The following is a 27,269-nucleotide window of genomic DNA, read 5'->3' as shown; positions in this document are numbered from 1 at the left end:
ATATTTATGAAATTTCTCAATTTTTTTCATATATATATATATATATATATATATATATATATTTAAAAAAATTTATGTTAATCATTGTTTAAAATATATATATATATATATATATATATATATATATATATATTTAAAAAAATGTATGTTAATCATTGTTTAAAAGGCCGAAAATTATTACACTTTTTCAGGCATTTATTCATTTACGAAGGCAAAAAAATGTGATACGATTAGCATTTGTTTACACCTTTCAGAACTATCACACGAAACTCTACTTATTTTAAAATTTCGGAATTTAGCATACTTTTATCATATATATGTTTTTATACTAGTTGGAATTTAAATTTATCATCGCAACTTTAGTTTTTGTTATAACTCATTGCATAAAATATTTAATTTTTATTTTCAGAAATATCTTACTTATTTCGTCTTTAGATGATAAATTATCTCGTAACAAACTATTTCACTTTATTATTTTAAAAACATATTTACATAAATTTATGCTAATTTATTCCGAAAAATATTTTTTAAGCGTAACGAAAGATATTTTAAAATGTAGTGAATACTGATGAACATCATATTTAAAACAAAAATCATTCAGAAAATTTTCAAACATCTGAAATAAAATATTATTTTTATTGAATAGCATCTGCATATGCTTTTTACAAAAAAATATTGAAAATATTATAATAAATTTACAATTCAAAAAACGTTTTTTCATTTAGTTGAAAAAAATCAAACTATCGATCGAAAAAACGTCTTTCTTTCCTTTACGTACTGTATAGTTTCTAATATTTTTATTCCTATTTTAATTTATATACAGACAGCATGTTTTTCTCAGCATCTATAAAGCTATTTAAATTCAAGTCCTACTCTTAGAATGTTTGAATAGTAAACTTGTTTGAATAGTTTAGAAGTTTTCAATTTAAAAAAGAAATTTTGAATCCTTATGATATTTTCAAAATGCATTTTTTAAAGTTTAGGAAATAAGTACAGAGTACAGATAATAAATTTTTTAAAGGAAACTGCTCCCGAAACTATTCTAAGAAAATAAATATTTTTGTAACATTAAAAAAACAATGTTCTCTATTTTTTTAGCAATGAAGAGCATCATTAGATGCTTGGTTCATCCCAATATTTGTAATAACTACAGTTGCAACTGTTAGACTACAGTTGCGGGAAACATTGACAAATATGGATATTGTTAAAATACCATTATAATGACATTTTAATTTGTATTCCCATGATATACCGTTAATTCCATGTTCTTCAATAAATATCGAGTATAAAATAATTAACGAATGCAGATTTTTCACTACGTAAATTATTGTTAATATTAAACGATATGAGTTGATATTTTTGACAATGATTGTTATTAAAAAATAAAATATTGGCATATTTAGCGATTAAGGTCTTATTCATAAAAAAATCTTCTCTTATATGTTTTGTAAATACTCATTAATTTATTTTTTATGTTTTAATTACAAAAAAAATTTTTTTTCAATTTGGTATCTGAAATTCTCAAAAATAATATTGACCATCATTGTCGTAAAAGTATCAATATTTTCTGTCGATGTATCATGATATTATAATTCTGATATCCTCCATGGATAAGCTTGTTAGGAAAAAAGCATACTTTTCGTATTTTACATACTTTTCATACAGAATGTATATCAACTTTTCCGCCATGTCTTTTGTAAATCAATTACTGAGTATAAAAGTTTTCAAAGATATGGTCATCATCACAATGTTCCAAAATACGAAATTCTTTTTCTAAATTTTGTATTTACAGTCTAATATCATACTTTCTGTTTAATATAAAAGCTCTAATATCGGTATTTTCGATTGATGTTTCGCAATATTAAAATTCTGATATCACCCCGTGCAAGATGTATCATGATATTATAATTCTGATATCCTCCATGGCTTAGCTTGTTAGGAAAAAAGCATACTTTTCGCATTTTACATACTCTTCATAAAGAATGTATATCAACTTTTCCGCCATGTCTTTTGTAAATCAATTATTGAGTATAAAAGTTTTCATAGATATGGTCATCATCACAATGTTCCAAAATACGAAATTCTTTTTTTAAATTTTGTATTTACAGTCTTTTATTGTACTTTCTGTTTAATATAAATTACTGTTCTAATATCGATATTTTCGATTGATGTTTCGCAATATCAAAATTCTGATATCACCCCGTGCAAGATGTATCATGATATTATAATTCCGATATCCTCCATGGCTTAGCTTGTTAGGAAAAAAACATACTTTTCGTATTTTACATACTTTTCATAAAGAATGTATATCAACTTTTCCGGCATGTCTTATGTAAATCAATTATTGAGTATAAAAGTTTTCATAGCTATGGTCATCATCACAATGTTCCAAAATACGAAATTCTCTTTTTAAATTTTGTATTTACAGTCTTTTATTGTACTTTCTGTTTAAGATAAATTACAGTTCTAATATCGATATTTTCGATTGATGTTTCGCAATATTAAAATTCTGATATCATCCCGTTCAAGATGTATCATGATATTATAATTCCGATATCCTCCATGGCTTAGCTTACTAGGAAAAAAACATACTTTTCGTATTTTACATACTTTTCATAAAAAATGTATATCAACTTTTCCGTCATGTCTTTTGTAAATCAATTATTGAGTATAAAAGTTTTCATAGATATGGTCATCATCACAATGTTCCAAAATACGAAATTCCTTTTCTAAATTTTGTATTTACAGTCTATAATCATATTTTCTGTTTAATATAAATTACTGTTCTAATATCGATATTTTCCATTGATGTTTCGCAATATTAAAATTCCGATATCACCCAGCGCAAGATCCTGTCAGAGAAATGACCTATACTTCCTCGTCAGAATGCAAATCAACTTTCCCGTCATGAGAGTGATACATAGGAAAAGCAACTTTTACAGAATAGACAGCAATGTGACCGTGCTCCAAAAACATGAAATCCTTTTCGTTAGAATAAAATAAGGCTAAGCACTCGCATAAAACCGGCTTATAAATCGGTGTGCAGTCTAATATAGATCATAAAAGATACAAATAAAGACGTAATTTAAGTTCTTTTTTTTACGGCATAGAGATTTCATTGTGCAGTAAATAATTCATTTTCGTTGATAGCATGGTTGGTAAGAACTGCAGTAACTGTTATTTTCAGACTCTTAAAAAACTAACAAATTATGAATTTTATTATGTTTATTTAGCACTTTAAATGCATTTCTTTTAAGTGAATCATCACATATTATATTGTAGTTAATTTTAAAGCAGTAGGAAATTTTTCTTTTAAGCCAAAATATTGGTTTTTTATGTACACTGTAGTGGTTTTTAAGTAAACTGTAAAAATTTTAGCTTACCTCAACGCCGAAAATGGTGGAAACTGTTTTACACCAAAATGCTGCCGTGAAAGGTTATACATAATTCTTTTTTTTTACTCTACTTGGTGTAAAGTACCAGCCACCATTTTTATTATTCATTGAAACTAATATTTATAATTACAGTAAGATTAGAATAATTAAAGTAAATTTTGCGATACAATACGTAATATTACGATACAATACGCAATATAATACGATACAATACGTAAGATTGAAGCAACTGCGTAAACTGCTCGCGTTTATTTTAGATGCTAAGTATCTTTATGCTATGCTGGCGTGATTTACTCTACAAACACAAAGCTACAAGAACACTGTTTCCGTTAAATGTTGTTTTCTGTTCTTCTAACTAAGAATATGGACATGGAAAGCGAATGTCTATCTTTGAGCTAAAAACATGGACATGGAAAGCGAATGTCTATCTTCGAGCTAAAAACATGGACATGGAAAGCGAATGTCTATCTTCGAGCTAAAAACATGGACATGGAAAGCGAATTTAAAGAAATGTATTGATGAAATTTAGAAATGAATCGCGTGTGATCTTACATCGATTGGTTCATTCAATAAGAAAAATAATTTTATTGGATTTTGTTTAACATTATGGTTGTCTTTGCACTAGTCCTATAAGAAACTATATATATTTTCGCTATTTTAAAATTATATTTATTTTGACTACACAATTTAGTTATAAGAAGTTAAGTAATCAATAGAAGTAATAGAATCAATAATCAATAATATTTTTTAAATATTATTATTCATAATAATAAAAATAAGCTGCATTCTTTATTGCGTAATTCATCAAAATCTGTAACCTAAAAAAAATTTTCTGCTCACAGATCCGCCGTTTTACGTAAAACAAAGCAGCTTGTGCTACTTGTCCTACACCTCTTGTCTTGGGCCACTTCCGTTTTTAAATTTCGGATTTGTGCGACTTCTCCTATTTTCACTTCTGTGGTATGCAACAGCTTTAAATAGATAGTCTATGTTTAATGTAATTTTTTGCTTTGATTTTTGTGGTCTAAGTTAAAAATTATATTCCACGACGTTAGCGTTTTTAACTTACGAATTTTTTAAAAATCTCTTATTTTCACTTATATAAGTTTGATATTTTTTCACGGGAGCATGCGCATTTCGCCAGAGCTGACGATGCGCACCAGAAGTGCGCACACGCGCAATTACTCGAAATCTTGAGTAGGGAAGCTAACGTAAATTTGAGAAACCTCCATATTATAAAGCAAGAATCATCTATTTGGAAGGAATATATACTCTAATTTGCATTTAATAATGCAATAATAATAATAATTTGCAGTTAATAATGCAGTTATTGAATATCGAAACTTCAAGGAACGCCAAGAAAATTATAGTTAGTAGTTTGTTTATAATTTAGAATGAGCTGTCGAATGTTTGTTTCTGCTTTCAACGCTAATATTCATCACAGAAACAAAAGTCGGCCATTAAATTTGCGTTTATGCTTTTAGTTGTGCGGTAAATATCTCTTAATTATTAAATTTCTTAGAGTTGAATTGAATAATTTTGCAATGTATAATTTTTATCCGGATTTGTTTTGCTGATCTAGCTCGAATTAATCTTAATATTCTCACTGTGCTGCATGTATGTTCGATTATACAAACTAGTTTTATTTTAATTAGTGTATAAATACATTCTAAATTAATGTTTCTTACTTTACATTTTATCGAAAAATACACTGGTTATCATAAATTAAGGAAAAATCACAAAAATAGCGATAACTCTTTCAAAAGTAAGCCAAACCGTGCAAAATTTGCATATGTTGTCCACTAAGAGTAGCTGAGTAAAATTGCAATATGCAAATTAGTGGCGCTGCACTCGGCTTACGTCATCTGCCTGGAGCATAAAAGTCCAAGTTTGAGAGAAAGCACACAAATTTTACTGTGATTGCGACATTGAAAATCTGAGATAGCCAATTCGTAATAATGACCTCTAGGCATCATTTGCCTGAAGAACTACGATGGAGAGCCATCGGGAGACTAGAGGCAGGGCAGAGTCAATCAGAAGTGGCCAGATGGCTAAATGTGAGTCCATCTGTGGTTCATAGACTTTGGAGGCAATTTCAAACCACAGATTCGGCATCTAGGAGGTTCAGTCAAGGACGGCCAACTGTTACGACCAGTGCCGATGACCGATATTTGACATTAAGTGCACGCAGGAATAGAACCGCTACTCCGACACATCTTAGATCCTCTCTTGCTGCAGCCACCGGAAGGTTGGTGTCAACGTCAACTGTGCGCAGAAGGCTCCACGAAGGTGGTCTGTATGCGAGACGACCAGCCATTTGCGTGCCGCTCACATCACGCCATAGGAGAGACCGTTTGCAGTGGGCCCGACAACATGTCCACTGGACGTCAGATCAATGGAGGCCTGTTCTCTTTACGGATGAGTCCAGGTTTAGTCTAGAAAGTGACAGTAGACGTTATTTGATATGGAGAGAACCTGGGACCCGTTATCATCCATCAAACATCCGTGAAAGAGATGCATACGGAAGAGGCAGTGTCTGTGTTTGGGGAGGCATATCCTTAGGAGGGCGCACATACCTCCATGTCTTTCCAAGGGGAACCGTGAATGCTCAGGTTTATCGAGACAACATCCTTGATGCTTATGTGCGCCCATATGCCGGGGCAATTGGTGATTGCTTCCTGTTACAGGACGATAATGCAAGACCACACAGAGCTCGCATTGTTGATGATTATCTTCAACAGGAAACAATTACTCGCATGGAGTGGCCAGCTCGATCCCCGGACTTGAATCCTATCGAGCACGTTTGGGATGCTCTAGGGAGGCGTGTATCTGCCATCAATCCGCCCCCTCAGACCCTTGCCACGCTTGCAACTGCTTTACAAGAGCAATGGCTCTCACTTCCTATTGAACTGATAGACCGCATAATTGAAAGCATCACACATCGCTGTTTGTGCTGTATTGCTTCTAGAGGCAATCATATTCCATATTAAAGGTACTTTTTCTATTGCAAACCGATACTTCCAATTTGTTTATTTTATACATGTGCTAATTTCTATACTACTATTAATGTCTGATAATTTCTTTTTATGTTGTTTAATACCTTACTATGTGTTGTATATTGTGGGTAAGTTTCATAAAATTCCATGTGTAATTTCTTGAGTTATCGCGATTTTTGTGAATTTTCCTTAATTTATGATAACCAGTGTATGTTTATTGAATCTAAATTTACTGAATGTGTCTTATCTTACTGCAATTATAAATTTTAGTGTTTCTGAATAACAAAAATGGACGCGGCTATTTTGTATCAAGTAGTGTAAAGAACATTGATGTTGTGAAATACAAAATCCAAGAGTTATGTGTAGCGTTTTACTACACAACTTTGGTGTAAAGATGTTGCCACCATTTTTCGCGTTGATATACACTAAAGTGCAATAAAACCATAGTATTGGCTCATTGTTAAAAACCAGCATTATTATCACATGGATATTCCTTTAACTCTTATTTATTAATTGAGAGTCTTCAACCAATTTTGCTTCAGCAACTTGAAATTCAAATTGCGATACTTAGGCGTAAAGTATTTAACATTTCATTTGTAGTAAAGACTTAAACTGTCTTATTTAAAAATATTAATAATATTAGTTTCGAATATGCATTATATTTAAAACTGAATTTTAAAAAATTATATTTAATTCATTCCTAACTGTGGTTTTCTAGTTAAATTGTTTAATCACAAAATTTGTAATCGAATAAACTGAAATGGCTACCTTCTGAAGGGTAAGTAAAAGTTGAAAAATATTTTTTTTCTGTTAGTAGAAGATATTATTTTAAATATTAAAGCTTGTGAATTTGTTTCAATCTAAAATTCCAACTAAATTATTTTTTTAAGTAAAAAATTTAGACAATATTGCTTTGTTACATTTTAATGTAACTGATGTAGTTTCTTCTGCCAGCGAAAGCTTACGACTTTGAAGTAAATTTTGCCCTGAAATGGAGCAATAACGGTACAAAAATAGGATGAAAATACAAAGTTTCCGGAATGCAATCTCTTTAGTGCTACCATGATCTAAACTAACAAGATTAACGTTTCGGTCACGTGACCTTTCTTGTAAAAAAAAAATCAGTTGTTTTATGATCAATTTTTTAGTAAGGTACGGCATACTGCCCGATAGAAATTCTGAAAATATCATTATTTTTGTGTTGAAAGTTCAGAGCTATTGCATTCTTAGAGTTTTAGGTTTAGAAAATACACGCTTATAAATGAAGTCAGTATTTTGTGTCGTACTTTAAAATTAGTAATTGGTTCAAAATGATGTAATTCTTTGCCCTCTTATACTTTTATAAGTATAATTCAGTATGACTTCACAAAGATTAGTGTATAATGCTAAAAAACAATATTACAAGTAATATCAAAAGGAAGGAGAGTATGATATATAAAAATGTATACTACAGGATTGTATGATGCATAAAAAGCAAAATTGAAAGCTAAGAATCGAGAATAGCTTTCTAAATGAGATGGTTTCAAATGCTTGCTTTCGTATGCCTGTTTAGGCAGAGGGGGTGCGATTGTTCTATGTTTTCCAGTAGCGCCATCTATGGCCAAGAATTCGAATTCTTCCACACCATACGTCATACCTGTTTATAGGGCGGACCCATTAATTTATTCACAATTTTCCAATTCACATCGTAATTTTGACCCGAATCAGAGAACGATCGATCTCCAATATGTTGAGTTAGGCGTGCTGATCGAGACAGGCGTGTTCAGATCACGTACAGAAGTCATCCATGTAAGACTAGGCTACCGACAACCTTCTAATGAAAGGCCGGGATAGCCTGGTTGGTAGGGCACCGGGCCCATGTCCAAGATTTCGTGGGTTCGATCCCCACCTTCCTAAGATTCCCCGTGTAGTAAATGGTGCACGTTAAATCTGTTGATTCGTAAGATCCTCCACGTTCCCATAACAAATCAATACTTCTGGGGGTACTGATTCAGGAGATTCCTTGTCTTCTGGATTGGTTCAAAATTACAAGGCTACGGATTTGAACATTATTAGTCGTAAACCCAAAATAGGGTCGACTGTTCAACGACGGATATAAAAAAAACCTTCATATGAGGCGAACCGGGTTCGAATCCCAGTCGATACGAATTCCACATCCGGCTTGAACAGACCATAATGCTGACGTGAAATATCCTCAGTGGTAGGCGGATCATGGGTTAGAGTCCCCTTGCCGTCAGGCTAATCGTAGGAGGTTCTCGGGGTCTTTCTCTCCATGTAACGCAAATGCGGGTTAGCTCCAACAGAAAGTCATCCACGAAGGCGAAATTTCTCCCAATTCTCGATCCAGGAGTTCCCTTGTCTTCTGGATTGGGTTCAAAATGACAAGGCTACGGAGTTGAACATTAGTAGTCATAAACCCATAAAATTGGGTTGGCTGTTCAACGATGGTAGTAAAATGTCAACCGTTATCTATTAAAAGGAGCCTCCATTTAGAGTTCAGTTAACATGTCTTAATATAAAAATTATAGGAATTGAACAACTGTAGTGGTAGTTACGCTACATTACTTCCCCACCCCGAGTTATCATGCCTTATATACAAGTTAAAGAATCTAGTTAACATGTCTTTTAAACTAGTGAATTGGAATTTAATAGTTGTATTGGCAGCTACACTTCACTCTGCAACTGAATCATCGCCTATGCGGCACTTTTTGTCGAGTCAAAATTAATTTCTGAAATTTTTTACAGTGTAAAAAGTTGACTGGATATGCTTTTCTCATCTCAACTTTTTCTCTGAAAACACTTTAATACTCAGATTTCAAAAATATTTGAAATGTTAAGTAATCCGTTCAAGGGGGGGGGGACGTTTTAAAAATGATTTTTTTCACATTTGTTTAGTATAAGGTATTGTTTTAAATTAAACTGAAGACGATCATGTCTTTATTTTCAGTATAATTAAGATAACACCAATGATGTTTGATAACTTAAATCTTTGTTTGATCAAAACTGAGCTCCATGGAGTTTATTCTTCATTTTTTAAGAATTATTTATCATTGATATGTTATTTTAGAGAATTATTGGCGAAATCAACATGGCGTGATGTCACCAATTATATATTTAATGGATTTTATCTATCATTTAAAATTTACGTTTATATTTCCGCTAGCCCTTTCAATTTATTGTAAATCTTAAAATAATAGTTGGAGTAATCAAAGTTTTGAAATTCAAATAAATCAAATAAAATGTCTTCATAGAAAAATAATAATCTCAAAACTTAACTTTTGATACAATCAAAGGAAATACAAATTAAAATCAACTAAAAACTTACATGCTGTTAGAATTTTCATTCGAAAATTACTATAATTAGCAGTAGAGTGTCCGCCTAATTAACCGTAAATGATCTTGAATGCTGTTGAGGTGGAGTTGTGTTTTATCAAAAGTGCAGTAGAATGCGGTTTGATTAGTTAATCGGGCTATTTCCCCTAATGTAAGAAATAGGGAATACTACATTTATTTGTGTTAAGCAGCTTCATGGTGCTGTTATCCATGCTTGTGTGAGAGTATCGTATTCTAAAAGTTGTGACTACAATTTGGGAAGTGCAGGAAACTCCTCTTGTGATGTAGGAAATGGTGGAAAAATTGTGGTGTCAACGCTGGTACTCGAACCCAGCCTTCTCGGATATAATATGTACTCAGCTGCAAGAAAATAAGTGGCTTTATTAGGTGGATCTGGTTAGCGCGATAAAATGCTTGTTTACCCATATTAGGTAAAAAATACAATGATTTTTCTTATAGATAATAGTTTGAGTACTATCTTATTTATGGTTATATTGTTTTGTTTGAATATGGCAAAATAACAATTAAATAAATTTTTATTATACCATATTTTCTGAGAAAATTCAAACAATGTAATTCTACGTACTTTTGAATACTTGACGTGCTTTTTGCTCATGATAAAATGTATTTAATTATTTAAAAAAACGTAATCTATATACACTGAGTGGCCAAATTATTATGACCACCCCCTCAGTGCGATGTTGGGCCACCTTTTGCGCGTATTACTGCCTTAATTCGTTTGGGCATGGATTCTATGAGATGTTGGTAGGAGGTAGAAGGTATGCCAGACCATGCTCACTGAACTGCACTTGCCAATTCCTGCAAATTTGATGGTACTGGATCCATCTGTCTGAGCGCCCGTTCAATTTCATCCCACAAATTTTCAATTGGATTGAGATTTGGGGATTGTGCTGGCCAACGAAGCAAGTTAAATACTCCGTCATGCTCTTCGAACCATTTGAGGACAATGCCAGCTTTATGACAAGGAGCGTTGTCCTGCTGGAAGTATCCATCCCCGCCAGAGTACACCATTGACATAAACGGATGTACTTTATCTGCGATGATATTTAAATACCCTTGGGCATTAAGGCGTTGTGGTGCAGGAGTTAAAGAACCCATACAATACCAAGAGAATATTCCCCATATCATAAAGTTACCACCACCAGCTTGAAGTGTCGTGGCAATGCAGTTGGGGTCCATGTTTTCGTGCTGTTTTCTCCATATCCTCATCCTGCCATCTACGCGATGCATTTGAAATCGTGATTCATCGGACCACATGACCCTCTTCCATTCCTCTACTGTCCAATGTTTGTGCTCCTTTGCAAATTGGAGACGTTTGCGCTTATTTAAAGCAGACAGTAGAGGCTTACGAACAGGTCGTCTGCTTCCATACCCTATACGGCGCAATGTGCGTCGAACAGTCCGTTCAGAGACGTTCACTGTTGCTCCTTGATTAAGATCACTTGCAATTTGTCGCACTGTTGCTCTCCTGTTGCGCTGCACAACCCTGGCCAGTTTTCTCTGTGATCGAGCATTCAGTGCTCTGTGACGACCGCAAGTCTGACGTTGAGACCCGGTTTTTTGCTTGATTGTCCATTCTTTGTACACATTAACAACTGCTGCTCTAGAACATTCCACAAGTGCAGCCGTTTTGCTGATACTCGTTCCGACACATCTCGCACCCACAATCATTCCACGCTGAAATTCAGTTAAATCACTTTTCTTTCCCATATCTGAGCAAGCAACACAGTATAACTGATAACTCACTTGTTCAGCATTCCCGTGTTATAGTTATCTTGCCCTGTAGCGGCAGCGCTGGGATGCAATAACTCATTTGCATAAAATTCTGAGGTGGTCATAATAATTTGGCCACTCAGTGTATATCATTTGCATAGATGCCGTTACCAATCTTAGTAACTTTATTAATGCTATAGTGACAATCCATTACAGGATATTGGCATAGATTGATACAAAGCAGTGTCAGTTTATTGATACAGTTCAGCCTTGGTTTAACAATTTATCCTGCGATAAATTTTCGTGATATTTATGAATATTAAATAATTTTTAATATATAATTAGGTAAATAATTCATTTAAAATGTCCCAGAGTTACTTTATTTCAAACTGCATTGTGAGAATTTTCAAGACATTAGGAACATTATGGATGAAAAAAGCTCGAAAACATTTGCTTTCTCTAATTTAGAACAGCATTTTAAATTAGAAAAGAAAAACAATTATTAAAATTACTAATATTAAAAAAAAAAACGTATTGTTAAAATAGTCTTTTGATTTCCATTTAAAACTTTCATATTTAATTCAAATAAGCCGTAAAAAGGCATTATTTTAGTTAAATATTGTTTTACCATCTTAAATAAGGTTTATTTGGAATTCGAAAATTAACTTTAAGGTAAAATCAAGTAAAAAGTGAAAACTCAATTAAAAAGTTAATTTTAATTTATTGTTAGAGCTCATTGGTTTGCTTTTTTACTGAAAATAATTATGAAGAATTTAGTATTTTCAAAAAAAATAATACAATGGCCTTGTTTTTACGGAAAATAATTACTAAAGGTTTGGTGTTTTCTAATAGTAAAGCAATCTTTTTGTTCTTGCAGAAAATAATAACCCGAAACTTTGACTTTTCTATTAATAAAACAAAGGCTTTGTGATAATAGAAAAATATGCTTAATAACTTTGTGCTTTATAACAATAAAACAATAGCTTTATGTTTGTAGTAACTACTATAAGAAACTCTCTGTTTTCCAAGAATTAATTAATAGTTTCACTGTTTGAAAGTAAAGTTACTTATTTCGAAAAAATGTGTGTATAGTTTTCAGTTCTAGAAATTTCTTATTCCTATGCTTCACATAAGTTAATTTCTCTTGAGTTTTTAGTTACTTTCATTTAAATTTACTCAAAAACAAATAAATCACTCTTTACATGTCTTATATTTAAATAAATGATACACTAGTTATTACTTACTTGATTTCATTCAATTGTACGGGTGTGTATGTTTGCTTTGAAGCATTTACTTATCATTTAAATACATTTTATTAAAGTTTCAGTAATGATTTAAAAACAAATATTTTTCCTGCCGTCAATTCTTAGTCTTGATAAATGAAATTCTGATCCCATTTCAAAACTAATTCGCGTAGAAAGGAAAAAAAAAGAACAATCAAAATGCTTTGATATCACACAGATCGTTGCAACAAATTAATTTCAAATCCGCTAAGCCGATTTTCATTTCTCTCGAAAAAGGAAAATGCACCTGCTTCACTAATAATTCAGCAAATTTTTTTTAGGAAAAAAAAAAATACATTGTATAAAGGAAAATATAATGAAAAAAGATGCAGCAATCCGTTTGATCAGAAATAGTCTGAGCGACAATCTTTTTCCATCGCATACCCATCATGGGTAACGTTTGTGGCTTCGAAATATCCAGAGATGATGCCACCACAACTAGAGAAATAATGGATGGGTGGCAAGTTGGGTGGGATGAATAAGGAACAAAACAAGATAGAGAGAGACAAAAAAAAAGAAAAAAAAAAGAAATCAAAATAAAAGGACGCTTTTCCCGCCAGCTGTGTTGAACGGAGAATTGCGGCGATTTCTGTCTAATGACTAAGGCATTGTCAACTCCTCATTGGTTCATTTTTTATTTCTTTATTTTTTTTGTGCGCACTGTTGTTTTATTACCACTTTTTTGTTAGAAGAAGGTCTGGTGGTAGGAGGTTCGGGCGACTAATGACTCGCAAAGACTCAGTGACTGACTTTTTTCTTCTCTTAGTTTTTCCCTGTTTTGGGTGTATTCTAGGGAATTTCGGTGTACTGGGAGTAAAGAGAGGGGAAAAAATTCCACATATAAATGCCATCAATTTTGTTCTGTTTGTTTTTTTGTGTCGTCATTGTGTTCATTGGTTTTTACTGTGTTAGCGATCATTTAATGAAATACTTGATCTTGAACAAATAAACAAGTTTTTTCGTGGAATATCTGTCATTGCCAAAATGGGTGAAAATTAACTTCGGTGACCAAATATATATATATATATATATATATATATATATATATATATATATATATATATATATATATATATATATATATATATATATATATATATATATATATATATATATATATATATATATATATATATATATATATATTAGATAGTTACTTGGATATATAAAATTAAAAATAGAATTTTTTAATACAGAAAACAAAAAAGGAATAAAAAAAGAAATCAAAGTTACTTGCAAAGATAATTAATTACAAATTTTACTAACGATAAATTAACCACTGTACGATGTATCAATAGTGCTTTTTGATGTATTATTAATATCACAAAAGCAAAAACATATCAATAAAATAGTGTGAGAAGCGCCAAAATTAACAATAGGCAGGTTTGCAAACAAAAGTTTATCAAGTAGAAACAGCTCAAAAATTCGAAAAAACACTCGAAATAATAATATAAAGGAAAAGAGAATAATAAACGCCATGTACTTACATGCAAAACGAGTGAAAAATATAGTTCCATAACCAGGGCTCGATGAATTTGAAAAATATTGGTAGTCATATAATTGGTTTGAAAAATACTGAAAAAATTTGTGGTAACCAGTAAAAATATTAATTAGTATCTCAGAATATTTCTGTTTTTCTTTTCATAAATTTGAAATTTTGTTACAGAATCTATTCATCAATATCAAATATTACAATCGGGATACTAATTACAACACATTAAAAAAAATTTAATTCTTAATTAGAAATAGCAGAATGATAAAAACTTATGTGATTTAACTTATGCATAAATGAGTTTGAAAACTTATGTGTGATTTCACAAAGTATTTTGTTCAATACTTAAGTCCAATACCAAAATCCATAATCCGTGGAATACGAAAAATCCAAAATTACAAACCTTGCACTAAAAGGACTTGGTAGTTCTGTATCTAAACAACTGCTTCTTTTTATTATTATTTTGCTGAAGTAAAATTGGAACGAGCGCGATTTTCCTATTTTTTTAATTACGAAATTGATACTTTACGGATATTTCGAAACGAGCATTTAAGTGACCATCTCTGAAGGGCTTGATTTTGCGCTGATTTCATCGTTAATCAATGTGGTCTTTCAGCAATTATCGATACAGATTTCTACATGGTTTTCGGAAATACCGATACTTTGTAGATTGCAAGAAAATTTCGAATCCGACATTTAATAATAATTTTATGACGTACGAGTTCGATTTATGCTGGTTTCTTCGTGGATCCACATGACCCATGGATTTCTAAATAATTTCTACATTTCCGATATTTATAAAGGGAAACTATGACGACTCATAAATCTCGAATCGCGTAATGCGGAATTAAAAATTTCAGGAACACGCAGAATGCAACGATAAGAAAAATAGGAATTTTTTTCCGATGATTGCTGACTATATGGGTGAGATCGGAAGGGTAGACTATTGTTTGAAGTCAGTCCTCAGATAAAATTTTTTTCATAAAAATTAAAATATTAAAAAATGTCAAATTGTAATTAAAAATTTATAAATACAGTCGCCAGTCAGAGCTCGGTTCGGCAACCGAGTGACCGTATTTCACAAGCCTTGTTCATAACTTAGTTTCCTGTTTACAAAACGTGAAATTATAGCTTAATGTAGAAGAATGGGAAAAATAATATATGGATATGTTTGTACTAAAGTTAAGGAGTCATCAAATTGGTTCACTGTATCGGAGTTTCTCGGATGTGCTCAAGATAGCAAAATATTAAACCCGACAGCTCAGAATAATTGTAATTAATGAAGAGTCGCATTTCAAAGAAATTATTTCGGTTCAATAGCTTATGTAGAGCATAATGACATTAATTGAAAGTTCGATATTTCAATTGAATTTCGGAGGATGTGGTGTGAAATAGTTAAAAAAATTCTTAGTATGTACACTGAAGTTAAAATCTAATTTTAATTGTTGGTTGCCAGGAATTTGTCGAAACAGAGTTTGCTAATGGTAACTATTACATTACTTTAGATAAATTAAAAAAAAACTGTTTTACATGTTTTATATAAGTTTTATATACGAATATATTAATTTGTTTTATGTAAGTTTTTGTATTATATTCAGTTTTCATTGATTTCAATGATTTTGTATTGTATCTCACATTTGTCGGATACTGGTTGTTAATTGGAGATTCGAAAATTGACCAAATTTGTTTTTTAAATAAATAAACATTACTATAATTTTTTTTAATTATATTAATTTAACTATACATAATACTTATATAATTGTTTGTATTAACAGTAAAATGTAATTAGTTATAAATATTAAACTCAAAATCATTCTTTTTTATCGTGTTTGTCAAAAATACCGATATTTTCCTTTTTTTTCAATACTTATCTCCAAAATATTTAAAATTTCAGTCATCATTATGATTATTAAGTAATCATAACAATAACATTCCCTTTAGTTTTATTGCAACTGCAATCTTAACATTGAGTATTATAATTATGGAAATTTCCAACCGTTTTGAGTTCCCACCTCTTTCTATTAATAGCTTTACTATGTGACAAATTCAAAAATGAGTTCTAAATCTTATTTCAAATAATTTCTCACAAAACCTAAATTGCTTTTATTTGTTTGCATTTTTATATTTTTAAAAACAAATTGCATCATTTGGAGTTTCATGGTGTAATCTCAGATTATCTGAACTCATGCATTTCAATATTTTAAATTACAAATGAAATCGTAACAGAATTTGCCGTAAAGTGTTTCCACCGCTGTATAGCTTAATTGAAAAGCTCTATTCGATATTAGATTTTTTAAAGCGAATTTTGCGAATGAAGGAGGGTTAAAAATTTAAATACAAAAATTAGAAAAGTAAAAGGACTTCCTTTACCTTATTTGGGAGATATCATACTTAACATACTTCATAGGCATAGCTTTGGATTAATATACATAACAAAATCAAAACGAATTGCTCATCAATGAGTCACTCCAAAATTTGCCTTTAATTTTTTTTCAAAAAATGTTGCTACTTTGCTTCAGCTAATCTGTCTCAGGTTAGAAAAATTCTTTTGAAGGTCCTTAAATGATCAATGTTTTCATTCAGTTCCCGTATTGCCTATCAGTGTCCCAATAGAGTGTTTCCAAAAATTCTTCTAGCTTCCATTTAAAATTATTAATGCTATGTTTCATGTTACTGAAGCATTTTCAATATTTTTTTTTCTATAAATGTCCACTCCCAAGAAAAAATAAGCTTCCGGGCAAAACACAATCAATGAATACCCAGTTAAAGTTGCGTTTATGGAAGGGCGAAAGCTTAATTCTGGTCACGATTTGCCGATATTAAAAGTTATTACCACGTGACTCGAATTTTATTGGCTGTTTGAAGTAGGAGCGGTGCTACAACTAGGCGTTAAAATGTGAAAGGAGTAACGAGAGGAAATAACAAAATCAATTTATAGTTTTTCCACTGAGAAAAGGAACTTGAGTTCTGAGGATTCTTTGAGATGTTTTATTTTTTTTCTTACTTTCGGCAGGCTTGGCGAAGTGTACAGCCATTTCTACTTTGTAATAGCGATTAGTTTCGGGAATGTAGAGAAAAGTTTTAGAAGATTAAGGACCGATTATGTTTTTAAAGCAACGAGATAAAGTTTAAATTTTTCTTCGAAAAGTATTTGTAACATAAAAAAAGTTTTGTTTTGAATTGTTAAATTAAATAGTTTTGGCGAATAAAATATTCTTTAAATAGTTGTTTTAGTTTTTATCAAATAATCAGATTGTGAAAACGGTAGTTTAACTAGGTTTTTATAATGTGATAACGAGTTCGTTTTTCGTTTGGATATTATTGGCTATTATAATTTAAACCACAATTTGATGTGAATTAGGTTATTTTTATAGGAATATAAGTTTTTAAGAACTTTTTTTAACAGAAATGTTTTTAATTTTGTAGTTTGGAAATGAAAAAGAGCGTGCAATCTCTTAGACTAATATTTACTTTTAATTTTTTCAGGTAGAATGTAATAATTTAAGGAATTTTTAAATTTAGCAGGAAATACATTATGTTTTAGTTCATTAACATAATTTTTTGAGACTGAATGCTGTCATACTCTTCAGAAGAGAAAAAAATAATTGAAATGTACCAAAAGTGCAATATAGTGTTACCTCAGACCATTGGATACTTCTCTTAAATAACACTTTTTTTAGTATGACTTCCAATTGGATAGTCATGTAGTTAAAAATTATTTTTAATAAATGTTCCGATTGGCCAACCTTAGCTGAAATAATTAAAATATATATCTTACGCGCAATATCAAATAATATGTAATTATAATATTTCAAAACTAAGAGCATAAACATTTTAACAAGTATGGCGTGGTAAAGTCATTAATGAAATACTCATTTTAATAATACGCATTCAGGAACACCTGTTGCTCATAAATACTTTAGACCAGGTCAAAATACAAAGCTGGCACCAATTCGACAAACTACAAGCATACGTTATTTGGATTTTATTAGGGCTAACAATTTTCAACTTATGAAATTTTATCGCATAGAGAAAAAAATTTTGGTGTTTATCTACCTTAGTTCAATATTTAAATATAAGTACTAATAAGTTTGAACGTTAAATCAAGCTGATAAAATATGACCAGTAATTAAAAAATTAATAAATACTTCAGTACATGTATGGTAAGCTTTAAATGATCAGCAATCTGGAAAATAGTACCGATTTTTACAGGTTATGGATGCACATACTGAAGCAGAGCTTATAAACTAGGTGGCGCAAATATTTACATTGGACCGATGTACAATGATCTTCTTTATTACATGAAGCTCAAAATGCCAGTAAACAAATAAAATTAGGAATAAACGAAAGATTATTGAGGAGGAAAAATACTCTTGATGGAATAAATGAAAAAAAATAGATGAAATGGAAATAAACATTAATGGAGTAAAATATGTTAATACATTATATGTACGAATGAATTAATAAATTAACGGTAAGATCAATAACACTTTTATAGATTATTGACAAAGTCTTTCAATAGAAGACGCTGTCAATTTACTCATTAGCTTCCGTATATTTTAAAAGGAAAACTCAAAATTTGAATAAAAAAATTAAAGAATAAAGTGCGGACGAAATTTTATAAAGTGTATATGAACGTTTTAATAAAAGGGAAAAAAATAAGTTAAACTAAGTAATTCAAAAGGCTGATCTATTTAAAATTTGAATGATCACTAAAACAAAGATGATATTGTAAGCACATAAGCAAAATCAACATAGAAAAAAAATATTACGATTGAAGAAAAAAAGAAAAGATAAATGATAAATGAATTAGCAAGATTAAATTAGAATAAAATAATGAAAATAATATACAAATTCAATTGTTTTTCCAAAGAAATGCTTTTATGTTATTAAAAAATATTAAAATTGTGAGCAAATTGATAAATAATTGAAAAGACAAAGACTATAAAAATGAATAAATGAAGGCATAATAGACAATATCAAGAGCAAAAATGACTTGTAAACACGGATAGAAATCTCCATTTTTTACTAATCAAGAAGTTGGTTTTTATTTGTAAAGAATGCATCGTATTATTTTAACTTACAGCATGAACATACAGACTCAAAATAAATGATTTTACATATTTTTGTTTAAAAGTAAAAGCTAAATTGCTGTTGTGAAAAGTAAAAAGTAAGAAATTTTGAAACTTTTTTTGTATACAGTGCACTTAATAATAAATAAAAAAACACTGAAAATAGAATATAAAATTAAAATAAAATAATAATAAACAAACTAAATGCACTATAATAAAAGAAAAGCTTGTGTACCTGTCTTTGGACGCCTCCTGCTAATAATGGTATGTAAGAAATGGAAATAAATTAAAATAAAATAATAATTTATGTATTAAATGTACTAAAATAATAATAATAAAAAAGGAGTTGGTGTGCATGTCTTTGTGTGTCTCTTGCTAATAATGGTATGGAAAAAAGTTGCATTTTCGGATGGGTTTAATATTTACCATTGTTTTAAATTAAACTAAAGACGATTTTATTTTCTCGCATATTTTTAGCACAACATTAGTGGGTTTTGTTAGCTCATAAACTGTAAAAAAATTCAGTTAAAATTAAGGCGAAAAGAAATGGCACTCAGTGTGCTGGTATTTATTCTCATGAAATCCCTTTTTACTGGAACATGTTACGGAACAAAATATCTGATATACTACAATCTTAACAGTGGTAATTACTGTAAAATTATTGAATCATTATAAAATATTTCAGTAAAAATTACTATGTAACATTTTACGGTAAAAATGGTTATTACGAATGATGCACGTGACTCGGATTTTCCTACAATGTAGCTCTATTGAACAAAAACAATAAGTTCATTGAGAGTTCTTTGCAATTTAATTGTTTTTTCATTCACTGTTTCAGATAGGCTCAATGATCAGCGTAAACGTGCAGCATAGACCGACTAAGTCACCAAATTAGTATTTTTTATGTTTTTGAAACCACGTGTTTATATTTACACCCTTGAAAGATTTTCTGCAAAAATTCATAATATCGCTTTTGTATCGTTTTAAGATATTAATGATAATCCAGCAGTCCACCAAGTTAAGTTATAAGTTATAATTTTGCAACACGTAATCTCATTAATATACTTAATCTCCAATTTACTTTAATTTATACTTTAATACATTTCATTATTAAGAATAAAATATGCAGTGTTTCTTTTATTATTATTTAAAACGTTCTTTAATTCAGAAAATTTGAGTATGATGGACATTGCTCGTACAAGAAAAACTTTAAATTCTTCGAATTTCGAACGAAGTAAAAATTGCTGCTTGTAAAATAAAGTATTTGCTATAAAAATTATTAATTGTATTTATTGCAAAAATGTTTTTTATTTGTTTTTTCAACGTGTTAATTATTTGTTTCATGCATATTCGGTTACATTTGAAATTTAATATCATTGTTTTGCTACATATGGTTGCAAAACTATACTTTTAAGTAAATGGATTAACTGCGATAGATACTGGAGTGCTAACATTGTTTTCTGTTTGAGAAGTAACATTTTAAATTTGTTATAATATTTTATATTTTTTGCAAGTGAATTTTTAAGAATTTTTTTATTGACATCATGCTATACATTTAGGCATTACGAAATTACTTCTAAGGAAAATCGTTGTTTTATTAAAACTATTCCTGTAAGCATAATCAAAATTCCTTGCAAGAAAATTATAACAAATTTTTTAAAAACATATTACATGCATAAACATACTTTTCCCTTAAATGAAAAATTGTTTTTTTTTTAAAAGTTTTTGAAAACCATGTGAAAAATTTGCATTTCTATAAACATTTTCAAGCACGTTCGTGCAAAAAAAATAATAAAAGGAGTATTTTTATGGAAATTAATTTCGGAATATTACGTAAACTATTTTAAAAATGTATGCTGAGAATTTATAGCCTGGAGTTCAGATTTCGTAACAGGGACGCAGAGAATGTAAATCTATAGCTATGGAAGGATTTATTCTAAACTAACTCAAGAAAATATTATTACTTTTTGGATTAATGTATCTTTCTCCTGCTTGTTTTCATTCTTCGTATAAATAATTCATTTTTAAAATAAGTTGGAAAAAGTTTCCTTCTCTTAGTGAAGATAAATAAGATACAAACCATGTGAAATAAGTACATTTTTCTACATTTGTTTATCGAAAAGCAATATGTAGGTAGCGTCAAGCCTTTGTGTTATGACAAGCGTGTAAGAAAAACCATTTAACTTCAACCGCAACCGCTCTAGAATCTATTACACTTGCCTCTCTTGCAAGCGTTGTTTATTTCCAAGTTACTCTATTCTCTTTTCTTTCCGTTTTTTGTTCAACAGAAGAAAAAAAAATCACTCCAAAAAGTTATGCGTTTCTACTTGGAGTTCAACGTAGCATTGTGTGTTCAGAATTTCTATTGACCAAAAAACTTATTCGGATTTTTTTTTTCTCTTATGCGTTTAACCCAGAAATCTTTTGTTCGATTTGCATAGAAAGAAATCGTTGCCAAATGCAGAAAGTAAAATAATGCTTGAGAAAGATAAACAGGCCAAACGATAGATAAGAAAAGATCCATTAAAGTTAAAGAGTGCATTAAGTCATTGCGATCGTCTGGTTTTTTTCTTGCAGGGAATCGAATGAAATGAGCTGTTTCATTATTTAAAGGAACTGTCATTTTCCCATGAGGTAAATTTACATATAGTGTGGAAAAAGTAAAACGTGTTTTCTTTTCTTCTTTTTTAAATTTTTTAAATGCGTAAACAACGAGTATTATTTCCAATGATTGTTAATTTATAAAGTTAAAACTCAATTCAATGCTTTAGAGAATTTTTTATGGTAAGAATTTTCTATTACTTAGTTTTAAGCTTCTGTTTGTTTTAGGGAATTTTAAATAACTAATGGGAGGAAATCTGGGAAAGCAAACATTCTGTATTAGGTTATTTTTCAACGAATTCTTTATTTTATAGAGAGGATTCTTTACATAATTTGTTTCTCATGTTTGGTTTTTCGAAAATTTATTTTCTTTTTTTATTGTTATTTATTTTGTATTTAAGTTTTTTTAAGAGTATTATGGTGATTTATTATGCAGATCTTTAGTATTAAATAAATGTATTTTTTTTATATTTTAGGCTTTTTTTATGTCTTTTATTTATTTTTGAGACACGCTACACCTTATTTAATTTCTTATGACAATAGTTATAAATTTAAACAAAGGAAATTACTAAACTAATTAATACTATTTTTTAAACTGACAGTAATTTTAGAACATAATTATATAATATTAAAAGACTGTTATCTTTAAATAAAGGAAAACAGTTAAAAAATCCGAAAAAAAATTTTTTTGACTGAATTTTTTTTTCGCTAAACGATTTATTTAAAATTTATTTATGTATGCAATTTATATTAAATATAGCAAAATAAAATTTAAATATGATTACAGAATCTTAAAAAACTTTCATAACGTTGAAAAAAAACAATTCTTTTTAAGACAAAATGTTTCCTAATTTGCAAGTGACACTTCCATAGACAACTTGTTAGTTAAATTAGTCTATTAATCCTTTATTTATTCATATCTTTCCTATAATTCAAAATTTAAAGAGATAATACTTGTATCTGGTAAAAAAGTATCTAAACTAAGAAATCACTTACTTTAATTCAATGCAATACGGGAAATAAAAAAGATTTTCACAGAAACTTACTCACCTGAAAAGAGAAAAAAAAAGAGAGTCAATTTTAGAATATTTCACGGAAACGATAAAATGGATTGCATTTTAAAGTAATAAAAAGCCGAAATTAAAGTAATATGATGTGTATATATCAACAATGATTATGAATATATATATATATATATATATATATATATATATTATTATTATTATTATTATTATTATTATTATTATTATTATTATTAGATTTATGTAAAACTGTGTAAACTCTATACATTTGAAATGATGAATAAAAACTGCAACTCCTATTTAGGAATGAATTTTTTGCTCTATAACTAAATCTGTTAGGAGACAAACGTATGAGTTTTTTTAACCAAAAAATACAAAAGAAAGAAGTACTGAGTTTACATATATGAAAATACAGTAAAGGTTAGCGTATGCGCTCTTTTATTTAAGATTTTGTGTTAGGTGTTCGCTCATTTTATCAGAGATTATTTGTAGTTATAAATACATAATTTATAAAACCGGTTGTTTAGAGCCGCTGAAGCTCATGTTTGTGGCAAATTCCTTACAGTAGGTAAAATTTCCCCAAAGTTGGTCTTAAAAATTAAATAAATGATAGGTAATAAGCTAAATGATTTTTTTACAAATTAATCTCAAATCCGAAAATAATATAACGTAATATTACTTGAAATATGGCCCTATAAGAAATTATACAATCTTGACTTTAATAATAACATATTTATTACCTCTTTGTTTAAAACTTTTCAAACAGATAATTTTAACCCTAGATAACTAAACATTTGTCTAATAGACTACCAACTACTTCCAGCTTTGTGATTTCAAGACGTTGCCCCCGTTGCGCTTTCACCACCTCCTTTCAGTACTTTTGTATTTAATGAAATGAATAATTATCCGAAGGTGATAAGTACGGATGTAAACTTGTTAATTTTCGATATTTGCTCTAAACGTCGTCCAACACTCGAATGTTTAGATCTATGAAATTAAACATTGAATATACTTTGATAATTGAAATTCTCACAGAAAACATGACTAAAAGTACTCCAAACAACGGCATAATTTGTATTTTCTGCATTTCTAAAAAACGCAGAATGAAAAAATACGTATGAAACTACAAGGCTATTTGTGGAGAACGCACATCTAACATCTGCTAATACTGCAAATGATAGTTTTTATCCTATTTCTATTTTTCAATTGAAATATTGCTTTTTTAAGTTACGATAAGCTGTTTGAAATAAATTTAAAAGGAATAAAAAAATATACTTGCTTTTAATTTGTAGTGCATTAGTCGAATTTAGTATCAAAATTTATTTTAGTATAGTCATCTAGGTATGTTTTGTTAGTTGCTAACAAAACATACTAGTTCAATAATAAACATACAATTGCTAGTATGTTTTAAATTGCTAGCATGTTAATTCTTGGAAGAGGTTACTCTTCCATGAATTGTACTGCTGCGGAATCTTCCAAACATCTCATTTGAAATTTCAGAATGTAAGATTAACCTTATTGTAAACAAACAAACTTATCTGAAACATTTAAATACAAAATTTTTATAAAGTAATGCTTCACCCTTTGAGGTATCAAGGCAAATTATTCCGATCTCATTTAAAGTTTTCAAAACTAATAGGCAAATCAAAAGTTATTTAATTAATTAAACAAAATTTCTTAATTTTCAAACAGTATACTCCTCTCGGTCCCTTTCAAACTCCCTCAGTGTATCCAGTAGCAAAATATTAACTTTCGGAGAGAAATACCTCTTAAATTGATTAATGGAACATATAATTCATATCAAGAAAGCCAAACTTTGAGGAAGCGCTTGAAAGATGATTAATTTAGAGAAATGAAAAATGATAGACATATAGCACTTTAATTGGCTACATTCCCTACCTGTAAAATTATTGAAGTACATCTTATGGCAAATTATGCGCATGACAAATTAAATCCAGTTAAAATAGCGAATTTATATCTTAAATATTCGAATTTTGTAATTCTTGAGGAGTTCCATTTTCTTAACTGGTATATTGGTAGAATGATGTATTTTATGAGAAGTTTAAGAATAGCATTGCTTTCTGAACATTAATAATATTTTAAGTTAATTAGAGAATTTCTAAGTATTTTCTCGCCTGATACTAAATATAAAAATGTAATTATGCTAGATGTATACTTTATGTTTAAAGTTTAGTCTGCATATTTTAAACTCGCTTGTATAATATATATATATGTATACATGAGAAAGATGCTCTTTCCCAGGTTTGCACGTTCCGAGAATATACGTACTATAGAGTACATACTAGTACGAAATGTGGTACGAGTACAATGAATTGAGATCATAACTGTGAGAGCATGCGCAGAAAGACTCGTTTCACATATGATATAGTGGGTCTTGAAAGGATTGATTAGAATAATTCATTTTTTATGTACACTTTCGGATAGTTTAATTTTTGATGTCACAATGAGTTTTAATAAAAAATATTTAATGTATAGAGAAAGTGTATCTAGAATAATGTATTCTGACATTCTCATAATTTATTCATAATTTGTATAAGTAATAATTTATAAAATGTATTTATTATAATTATTATCTATTAATTATTTATAATTATTATTAATTATTTATAATTTATATACATACATTATTTATAAATTATATTATATAAATATAATTTATTCATAATTTGTATAAGTAATAATTTATAAAATTTATTTATTATAATTATTATTAATTATTTATAATTTATATACATACATTATTTATAAATTATATTATATAAATATAATTTATTCATAATTTGTATAAGTAATAATTTATAAAATTTATTTATTATAATTATTATTAATTATTTATAATTTATATACATACATTATTTATAAATTATATTATATAAATATAATTTATTAATAATTTATTCTAATATCATTTTAATGGACAAACAAAATCTCATAGAAAGTTTATTTGCTTCGAACGGGTGGTTCAGGTTAGAGTACCAACGATAATCTAAAAAACTATTCAATATTAAATCCTTGTATCAGTACTTTGATCCATAGATGTGTAAGTTTGAAACAATTGTTTTAAATTGCTCAGTTCTTAAACTTTCATTTCTAAAAATTCCAACATAATTTATGTTTATTCTCTTAATGTATATCTCTTACAAGTTACGAAATTGAAAAATGAGTGAGAAAATGACAAGTTAAGACATTGGCAATGACAAATAAATTACTAAATTTAATAAGAAATATTCAATGTTTAGTAACAGAGACTTTAAAGTACGCGTAAAAGCTGTGGTGCAATACTTATCCGATTTCGATGTTGAAAAACACAAAAAAAAAAAAATTCAAGTTAATAGAGAATTGAACATTTTTGCATACTTTAAAAAGTTCAGTGAAATTTAAAACCCAGCAAATGAGAAAGTTTACATCAAGATCAGATGCAAAATAATAATTTTTCATTCTTAGAACGCCACATTGGCAGATCTTAGAAATCGCCAGAAGTTAGTTTACATGAAGTAAGAATTAGTAATTAGAAGTAGCTTTTTTTACTTTCTTTCACGCTACTTTGCAATATCTACTGAAAAAAAATTTCGCAGATAAAATATGTATTTTTTTCCAGTTGTATAATTTAATTGCATAATAAGTATTAAAGATGCGACTTCGAAGTTTGTTTATTTGACACTGAGAGAAAGTTAAAAACATTCGCAAGCAGGAAATATGCATTAATACTTTTGTACTAATAAAACATTAAATTAACGCTATTTTCTAAAGTTAGAATCATTTCCTTTTTATTTAAATGAATTACAAAAGCCTCAGAGATGATAAAAAGCAACAACATATAACCCAATTGATACTTATTCCATTGCTATCTCTAATTAAATTTAATTGAAAATAAATGTAGTACAAAAATTATTTACTTAAAGTATTTTAGCTTTTAATTTCGAAGTTTGCTTTTCTCGTCCTTTAAATGAATCTTTAGAAAATAATTTTTTTGATAACAAAACTTACTCCGAATTCTGAAGTTTACAAAATCAATATACTTCAAAGCAAATTTTCTTAGGAAAATTTCACTCACAAAACTTATTTATATTCAGTATCATTTAAAATTCTTTGATACCACTACATTAATTTAAACTTAGCCGCTCTACAAACGAAATACTTTTTTCTTCCACTAGTGAATAATATTCAGAGGAAACTAATTACTTAAATGATAAAGATGCATGGAATCTCTTAAATTGACTTCAGAGGAAATCTTTTTCATAATCTGTTTGATCCCTGGTAATTTGGATGGCATATGAATTTGAATATGGCTGTGACTAATTAGAAATTAATGACTTAAGA

The 27,269-nt window shown here is 29.2% G+C and overlaps 1 protein-coding gene and 1 long non-coding RNA gene across 5 annotated transcripts in view; one reads left to right on the top strand and one right to left on the bottom strand.

Moving 5' to 3' along the window:
• Nucleotides 1–27,269, bottom strand: part of LOC107441786 (tyrosine-protein phosphatase 69D) — a 542,487-nt gene that overhangs the window by 331,295 nt on the left and 183,923 nt on the right. The window lies entirely within an intron of this gene.
• LOC139426067 (uncharacterized) overlaps nucleotides 4,629–27,269 on the top strand; it is a 114,331-nt gene continuing 91,690 nt past the window's right edge. The window contains exon 1 of the long non-coding RNA XR_011637345.2: nucleotides 4,629–4,764. This is a non-coding gene — a long non-coding RNA (uncharacterized LOC139426067). The remainder of the gene's footprint in view (nucleotides 4,765–27,269) is intronic.

Source organism: Parasteatoda tepidariorum, chromosome 7 (assembly GCF_982258835.1).
Source record: "Parasteatoda tepidariorum strain Cologne lab strain chromosome 7, Ptep-v5.0, whole genome shotgun sequence".
NCBI classification, from domain to species: Eukaryota; Metazoa; Arthropoda; class Arachnida; order Araneae; family Theridiidae; genus Parasteatoda; species Parasteatoda tepidariorum.
The sequence above is the reverse complement of the archived record's forward strand: the minus strand, read 5'-3'. Positions and strand labels throughout refer to the sequence as shown.